The sequence below is a fragment of the Triticum aestivum genome, chromosome 3D (genome assembly GCF_018294505.1).
Source record: "Triticum aestivum cultivar Chinese Spring chromosome 3D, IWGSC CS RefSeq v2.1, whole genome shotgun sequence".
Lineage (NCBI taxonomy): Eukaryota > Viridiplantae > Streptophyta > Magnoliopsida > Poales > Poaceae > Triticum > Triticum aestivum.
This window is the reverse complement of record NC_057802.1, coordinates 499,683,434-499,692,547: the sequence shown is the minus strand read 5'-3', so window position 1 is coordinate 499,692,547 and position 9,114 is coordinate 499,683,434.

Sequence of the window (9,114 nt, the reverse complement as noted above, 5' to 3'; positions counted from 1 at the left end):
CTGGCGCGAGGGCTCTCGTGGCAGCCATCGGTCCCCCATATGCGAATGTCCTGCCCGTTCCCCACATGCCAAATGATGCCCTTTTTCAGGAGCTCAAGGCCGTGTTGGATAGCCTGCCAGGTCAGGGACGCATTCCCCGAGAACACCGTGTCCTCAAGGCGACCATCATGGTAGTATCTGGCCTTTAATACCTGCGCACATAAACTGGTGGGTTTAGTAAGCAACCGCCAGGCCTATCTCGCTAGGAGAGCCTGGTTAAAAATGCGGAAATCCCTGAAGCCTAGTCCGCCCCTGCTTTTCCATGCCTGGATCTTCGGCCAAGCCAACCAGTGTGTCTTCCTCTTTCCCTCAGAGGCGCCCCACTAGAAATTGCGAACCATTCTGTTCAGGTCATCACATACTGACATTGGGAGCTTAAAAACACCCATAATATAAGTGGGAATAGCTTGGGCAACAGCTTTAATCATGGTTTCCTTACCCGCCAGAGAGAGGGTGTCTCCCCATGCAACAATCCTCTTCAATAACCGAGATTGCAAATTCTGAAATTTACCGCGTGACATGCGACCTTCGGGCGTTGGAAGTCCCAAATATTTCTCCTGAAAAGTAACAGTGCCGATGTTGAGGGTTGTTCTCACCGCCTCCTGTTTGTCCAAAGCACAAGCCGAACCAAAAAGGGCACTACATTTGGCCGGATTAATAAATTGTCCAGTGGCATTGGCGTAAGTGGTTAGCACTTCTGAACCTTTAGGGCTTCTTCCTCCACTGCCTTAAAAAACAATAATGTGTCATCCGCGAATAAAAGGTGAGAAATTCCTGGAGCTCCGCGGCACACTCTTAGCGGGGTGAAGTCGCCTTTTTCCTCCCCTTCTTTCAAGAGAGCAGATAGACCGTCAGCCACAAACAAAAATAAGAACGGGGACAAAGGATCAGCTTGCCGCAGCCCACGCGACGGTGCGAACGATTCCAGAAGGGTTCCATTAAATTTAACCATATATCTCACCGAGGTGACGCAAGCCATAATCCAGTCCACCCATCGGCGAGCAAAAACCATCTTAATCATCATTCGCTCCAAGAAGATCCAATCCACCCTATCATATGCTTTGGAGAGGTCCAGCTTATACTTATACGCACAGAAACTTTTACTTGGGTCTTTCTCCTGCTGAATAGAATGAAAGCACTCAAACGCAATCAAAGCATTATCAGTGATCATACGTCCAGGAACAAAGGCGCTCTGTTCAGGGGAAATGATGTCATCCAAGATAGGCCTCAACCGGTTTACCAGACATTTCGCCACCACTTTGTAGATGACGTTACATAAGCTGATTGGGCGAAACTCCGTAAGCCTCTCAGGGTTATCCACCCTCGGGATGAGAACAATAGAAGTGTTGTTCACCCCCTCAGGCATAATCCCTGTCCAGAAGAACTTCTTAACCCCCGCAATTACCTGCTCTCTCATCACATCCCAGTTGCGCTGGAAAAAGCGGGCGGGGAAGCCATCCGGTCCCGGCGCCTTGAGCGGACCAATCTGAAACAGAGCATCGGCAATTTCCTTGTCTGAAAAATCTGCACATAGTCCATCATTCATGCGGTCAGACACATGAGGTTTAATTAGATCAATTACTGGACCCGCACAAAGAGAGGGGCTAGTAGCAAAAAGTTTAGCAAAATATGTTTTTGCCATGGCCGCCATGGACCCGTGGTCCTGATGCGTAACACCGTCATCATCAATGAGAACTTTGATACGATTTTTGCATGCATGCCAAACAACCTTCCGATGGAAGAACTGGGTGTTGCGATCACCTTCCTACAACCATGCAATGTGGGAGCGCTGCATCCATAACATCTCCTCTCTGTAAAGCAACTCGTTCATCCGGTCAGTTGCCTCCCGTATCTCCTTTCTATCTGCATTCATAGACATAAGCTCCTCGAGGCGAGAGCATGATTTGTTAATTTCCTTAATGACATTACCAAAAAAATTCTGGCTCCACTCCTGCAGCCTTTTCATCATATTTCCTAATCTAGAAGCAATATCACCAAGATTCAACATAGAGCCCAACTCAGTCCAAGTGTTCATAATTACCTCTGGGAGGGCGGGGTCCCGCTCCCACATAACCTCATACTGCCTGCACCTCCTAACCCCCTGTTGGCGTGGCTCCTCCAGCGCGCACTTGAGGAGGATGGCTAGTTGGTATGAGCACGGCGCCACCAAATGCTCCACCTTTGCATGTGCAAAAACATCCCTCCAAGTATTATTCGCCACCACACGGTCAAGGCGAACCTTGACGTTTGCTCGACCTCCTTGTCGATTGTCGAAGGTGTATGGGAGGCCTGCAAAACCGAGATCCACCAACCCACAAACTTGAAGAACATCTCGAAAATCAAGCATCTGACCTGCGGAGTGTGGTGTGTCGGAGAAGCGCTCAAAACTCCACATCGCTTCGTTAAAATCTCCCACCACGACCCACGGCATGCTGGCCTGTTGGTGGAGATTACGAAGCATTGTCCACATACGATGACGATCCTCCGTCCGAGGCTCACCATAGACGCAGGTAAGCCGCAAGGGTGGTGTTGGGGAACGTAGTAATTTCAAAAAAATTCCTACGCACACGCAAGATCCATCTAGGTGATGCATAGCAACGAGAGGGGAGAGTGTTGTCTACGTACCCTCGTAGACCAAAAGCGGAAGCGTTATGACAACGCGGTTGATGTAGTCGTACGTCTTCACGATCCGACCGATCCTAGTACCGAAAGTACGGCACCTCCATGATCTGCACACGTTCAGGTCGGTGACGTCCCACGAACTCTTGATCCAGCTGAGTGTCGAGGGAGAGCTTCGTCAGCACGACGACGCGATGATGGTGATGATGAAGCTACCGGCGCAGGGCTTCGCCTAAGCACTGCAACGATATGACCGAGGTGGATTATGCTGGAGGGGGGCACCGCACACGGCTAAGATAATGTCTGTTGTGTGTTCTAGGGTGCCCCTGCCCCCGTATATAAAGGAGCAAGGGGGGAGGCCGGCCGGCCCTAGGGCGCGCCAAGGAGGGGAGGAATCCTCCTCCTAGTAGGAGTATGATTCCTCCTTTCCTAGTCCTACTAGGAGGGGGGAGGAAGGAGTGGGAGAGGGGAAGGAAAGGGGGGGCGCCACCCCCTCCTAGTCCAATTCGGACTCAAGGGGGAGGGGGCGCGTGGCCTGCCCTGGCAGCCCCTCTCTCTCTCTGCTAAGGCCCATCTAGGCCCACTAGTTCCCCCCCCGGGGGGGGGGGGTTCCGGTAACCCTCCGGCACTCCGGTTTTCTCTGAAATCACCCGGAACACTTCCGGTGTCCGAATATAGCCGTCCAATATATAAATCTTTACGACCATTTCGAGACTCCTCGTCATGTCCGTGATCATATCTGGGACTCCGAACTACCTTCGGTACATCAAAACACATAAACTCATAATACCGATCGTCACTGAACGTTAAGAGTGCTGACCTTACGGGTTCGAGAACTATGTAGACATGACCGAGACATATCTCTGGTCAATAACCAATAGCGGAACCTAGATGTTCATATTGGCTCCCACATATTCTACGAAGATCTTTATCGGTGAAACCGCATAACAACATACGTTGTTCCCTTTGTCATCGGTATGTTACTTGCCCGAGATTCGATCGTCGGTATCTTAATACCTAGTTCAATCTCTTTACTGGCAAGTCTCTTTACTCGTTCCGTAATGCATCATCCCGCAACTAACTCATTAGTCACATTGCTTGCAAGGCTTATAGTGATGTGCATTACCGAGAGGGCCCAGAGATACCTCTCCGACAATCGGAGTGACAAATCCTAATCTCGATCTATGCCAACTCAACAAACACCATCGGAGACACCAGTAGAGCACCTTTATAATCACCCAATTATGTTGTGACGTTTGGTAGCACACTAAGTGTTCTTCCGGTATTCGGGAGTTGCATAATCTCATAGTCATAGGAACATGTATAAGTCATGAAGAAAGCAATAGAAAATAAACTAAACGGTCAAGTGCTAGGCTAACGGAATGGGTCAAGTCAATCACATCATTCTCTAATGATGTGATCCCGTTAATCAAATGACAACTCATGTCTATGGCTAGGAAACTTAACCATATTTGATTCAACGAGCTAGTCAACTAGAGGCATACTAGTGACACTCTGTTTGTCTATGTATTCACACATCAACTAAGTTTCTGGTTAATACAATTCTAGCATGAATAATAAACATTTACCATGATATAAGGAAATATAAATAACAACTTTATTATTGTCTCTAGGGCATATTTCTTTCAGTCTCCCACTTGCACTAGAGTCAATAATCTAGATTACACAGTAATGATTCTAACACCCATGGAGTCTTGGTGTTGATTATGTTTTGCTCGTGAGAGAGGCTTAGTCAACGGGTCTGCAACATTCAGATCCGTATTTATCTTGCAAATCTCTATGTCTCCCTCCTTGACTTGATCGCGGATGGAATTGAAGCGTCTATTGATGTGCTTGGTTCTCTTGTGAAATCTGGATTCCTTTGCCAAGGCAATTGCACCAGTATTGTCACAAAAGATTTTCATTGGACCCGATGCACTAGGTACGACACCTAGATCGGATATGAACTCCTTCATCCAGACCCCTTCATTTGCTGCTTCCGAAGCAGCTATGTTCTCCGCTTCACCCGTAGATCCCGCCACGACGCTTTGCTTAGAACTGCACCAACTGACAGCTCCACCGTTCAATATAAATACGTATCCGGTTTGTGACTTAGAGTCATCCAGATCAGTGTCAAAGCTTGCATCGACGTAACCATTTAAGATGAGCTCTTTGTCACCTCCATAAACGAGAAACATATCCTTAGTCATTTTCAGGTATTTCAGGATGTTCTTGACCGCTGTGTAGTGATCCACTCCTGGATTACTTTGGTACCTCCCTGCTAAACTAATAACAAGGCACACATCAGGTCTGGTACACAGCATTGCATACATGATAGAACCTATGGCTGAAGCATAGGGAATGACTTTCATTTTCTCTCTATCTTCTGCAGTGGTCGGGCATTGAGTCTGACTCAACTTCACACCTTGTAACACAGGCAAGAACCCTTTCTTAGCTTGATCCATTTTGAACTTTTTCAAAACTTTACCAAGGTATGTGCTTTGTGAAAGTCCAATTAAGCGTCTTGATCTATCTCTATAGATCTTGATGCCCAATATATAAGCAGCTTCACTGAGGTCTTTCATTGAAAAACTCTTATTCAAGTATCCTTTTATGCTATCCAGAAATTCTATATCATTTCCAATCAACAATATGTCATCCACATATAATATTAGAAATGCTACAGAGCTCCCACTCACTTTCTTGTAAATACAGGCTTCTCCAAAAGTCTGTATAAAACCATATGCTTTGATCACACTATCAAAACGTTTATTCCAACTCCGAGATGCTTGCACCAGTCCATAAATGGATCGCCGGAGCTTGCACACTTTGTTAGCATCCTTTGGATCGATAAAACCTTCAGGTTGCATCATATACAACTCTTCTTCCAGAAATCCATTCAGGAATGCAGTCTTTACATCCATTTGCCAAATTTCATAATCATAAAATGCGGCAATTGCTAACATGATTCGGACAGACTTAAGCATCGCTACGGGTGAGAAGGTCTCATCGTAGTCAACTCCTTGAACTTGTCGAAAACCTTTTGCAACAAGTCGAGCTTTGTAGACAGTAACATTACCATCAGCGCCAGTCTTCCTCTTGAAGATCCATTTATTCTCGATGGCTTGCCGATCATCGGGCAAGTCAACCAAAGTCCACACTTTGTTCTCATACATGGATCCCATCTCAGATTTCATGGCCTCAAGCCATTTCGCGGAATCTGGGCTCATCATCGCTTCCTCATAGTTCGTAGGTTCGTCATGGTCAAGTAACATGACCTCCAGAAATTGATTACCGTACCACTCTGGTGCGGATCTTACTCTGGTTGACCTACGAGGTTCGGCAATAACTTGATCTGAAGTTACTTGATCATCATCATTAGCTTCCTCACTAATTGGTGTAGGAGTCACAGGAACAGATTTATGTGATGAACTACTTTCCAATAAGGGAGCAGGTATAATTACCTCATCAAGTTCTACTTTCCTCCCACTCACTTCTTTCGAGAGAAACTCCTTCTCTAGAAAGGATCCATTCTTAGCAACGAATGTCTTGCCTTCGGATCTGTGATAGAAGTGTACCCAACAATCTCCTTTGGGTATCCTATGAAGACACATTTCTCCGATTTGGGTTCGAGCTTATCAGGTTGAAGCTTTTTCACATAAGCATCGCAGCCCCAAACTTTAAGAAACGACAACTTGGGTTTCTTGCCAAACCACAGTTCATAAGGTGTCGTCTCAACGGATTTAGATGGTGCCCTATTTAACATGAATGCAGCCGTCTCAAAAGCATAACCCCAAAACGATAGCGGTAAATCAGTAAGAGTCATCATAGATCGCACCATATCTAGTAAAGTACGATTACGATGTTCGGACACACCATTACGCTGTGGTGTTCCGGGTGGCGTGAGTTGCGAAACTATTCCGCATTGTTTCAAATGAAGACCAAACTCGTAACTCAAATATTCTCCGCCACGATCAGATCATAGAAACTTTATTTTCTTGTTACGATGATTTTCCACTTCACTCTGAAATTCTTTGAACTTTTCAAATGTTTCAGACTTATGTTTCATCAAGTAGATATACCCATATCTGCTCAAATCATCTGTGAAGGTGAGAAAATAGTGATACCCACCGCGAGCCTCAATATTCATCGGACCACATACATTAGTATGTATGATTTCCAACAAATCTGTTGCTTGCTCCATTGTTCCGGAGAACGGAGTTTTAGTCATCTTTCCCATGAGGCATGGTTCGCAAGTACCAAGTGATTCATAACCAAGTGATTCCAAAAGTCCATCAGAATGGAGTTTCTTCATGCGCTTTACACCAATATGACCCAAACGGCAGTGCCACAAATAAGTTGCACTATCATTATCTACTCTGCATCTTTTGGCTTCAATATTATGAATATGTGTGTCACTACTATCGAGATTCAACAAAAATAGACCACTCTTCAAGGGTGCATGACCATAAAAGATATTACTCATATAAATAGAACAACCATTATTCTCCGATTTAAATGAATAACCGTCTCGCATCAAACAAGATCCAGATATAATGTTCATGCTTAACGCTGGCACCAAATAACAATTATTCAGGTCTAAAACTAATCCCGGAGGTAGATGTAGAGGTAGCGTGCCGACGGCGATCACATCGACTTTGGAACCATTTCCCACGTGCATCGTCACCTCGTCCTTAGCCAATCTTCGCTTAATTCGTAGTCCCTGTTTCGAGTTGCAAATATTAGCAACAAAACCAGTATCAAATACCTAGGCAATACTGCGAGCATTAGTAAGGTACACATCAATAACATGTATATCACATATACCTTTGTTCACCTTGCCATCCTTCTTATCCGCCAAATACTTGGGGCAGTTGCGCTTCCAGTGACCAGTCCCTTTGTAGTAGAAGCACTCAGTCTCAGGCTTAGGTCCAGACTTGGGCTTCTTCACTTGAGCATCAACTTGCTTACTGTTCTTCTTGAAGTTCCCCTTCTTCCCTTTACCCTTTTTCTTGAAACTGATGGTCTTGTTGACCATCAACACTTGATGCTCCTTCTTGATTTCTACCTCCGCAGCCTTTAGCATTGCGAAGAGCTCGGGAATTGTCTTATCCATCCCTTGCATGTTATAGTTCATCAAGAAGCTCTTGTAGCTTGGTGGTAGTGATTGAAGAATTCTGTCAATGACACTATCATCAGGAAGATTAACTCCCAGTTGAATCAAGTGATTGTTATACCCCGACATTTTGAGTATATGTTCACTGACAGAACTATTCTCCTCCATCTTGCAGTTGTATAACTTATTGGAGACTTCATATCTCTCAATCCGGGCATTTGCTTGAAATATTAACTCCAACTCCTAGAACATCTCATATGCTCCATGAGATTCAAAACGTCGTTGAAGTCCCGGTTCTAAGCCGTAAAGCATGGCACACTGAACTATCGAGTAGTCATCAGCTTTGCTCTGCCAGACATTCATAACATCTGGCATTGCTCCTGCAGCGGGTTTGGCACCTAGCGGTGCTTCCAGGACGTAATTCTTCTGTGCAGCAATGAGGATAATCCTCAAGTTACGGACCCAGTCCGTGTAGTTGCTACCATCATCTTTCAACTTAGCTTTCTCTAGGAACGCATTAAAATTCAACAGAACAACAACACGGGCCATCTATCTACAACAACATAGACATGCAAAATACTATCAGGTACTAAGTTCATGATAAATTAAAGTTCAATTAATCAAATTACTTAAGAACTCCCACTTAGATATCCCTCTAATAATCTAAGTGATCACGTGATCCAAATCAACTAAACCATGTCCGATCATCACGTGAGATGGAGTAGTTTTCAATGGTGAACATCAGTATGTTGATCATATCTACTATATGATTCACGTTCGACCTTTCGGTCTCAGTGTTCCAAGGCCATATCTACATGTGCTAGGCTTGTCAAGTTTAACCCGAGTATTCTGCGTGTGCAAAACTGGCATGCACCCTTTGTGTGTGAACGTAGAGCTTATCACACCCGATCATCACATGGTGTCTCGGCACGACGAACTTTCGCAACGGTGCATACCCAGGGAGAACACTTGTACATTGAAATTTAGTGAGAGATCATCTTATAATGCTATCGCCGAACTAAGCAAAATAAGATGCATAACGGATAAACATCACATGCAATCAATATAAGTGATATGATATGGCCATCATCATCTTGCGCCTTTGATCTCCATCTCCAAAGCACCGTCATGATCACCATCGTCACCGGCGCGACACCTTGATCTCCATCGTAGCATCGCTGTCGTCTCGCCAACTATTGTTTCTACGACTATCATTACCGCTTAGTGATAAAGTAAAAACAACTACATGGCGATTGCATTGCATACAATAAAGCAACAACCATATGGCTCCTGCCAGTTGTCGATAACTCCGTTACAAAACATGATCATCTCATACAATA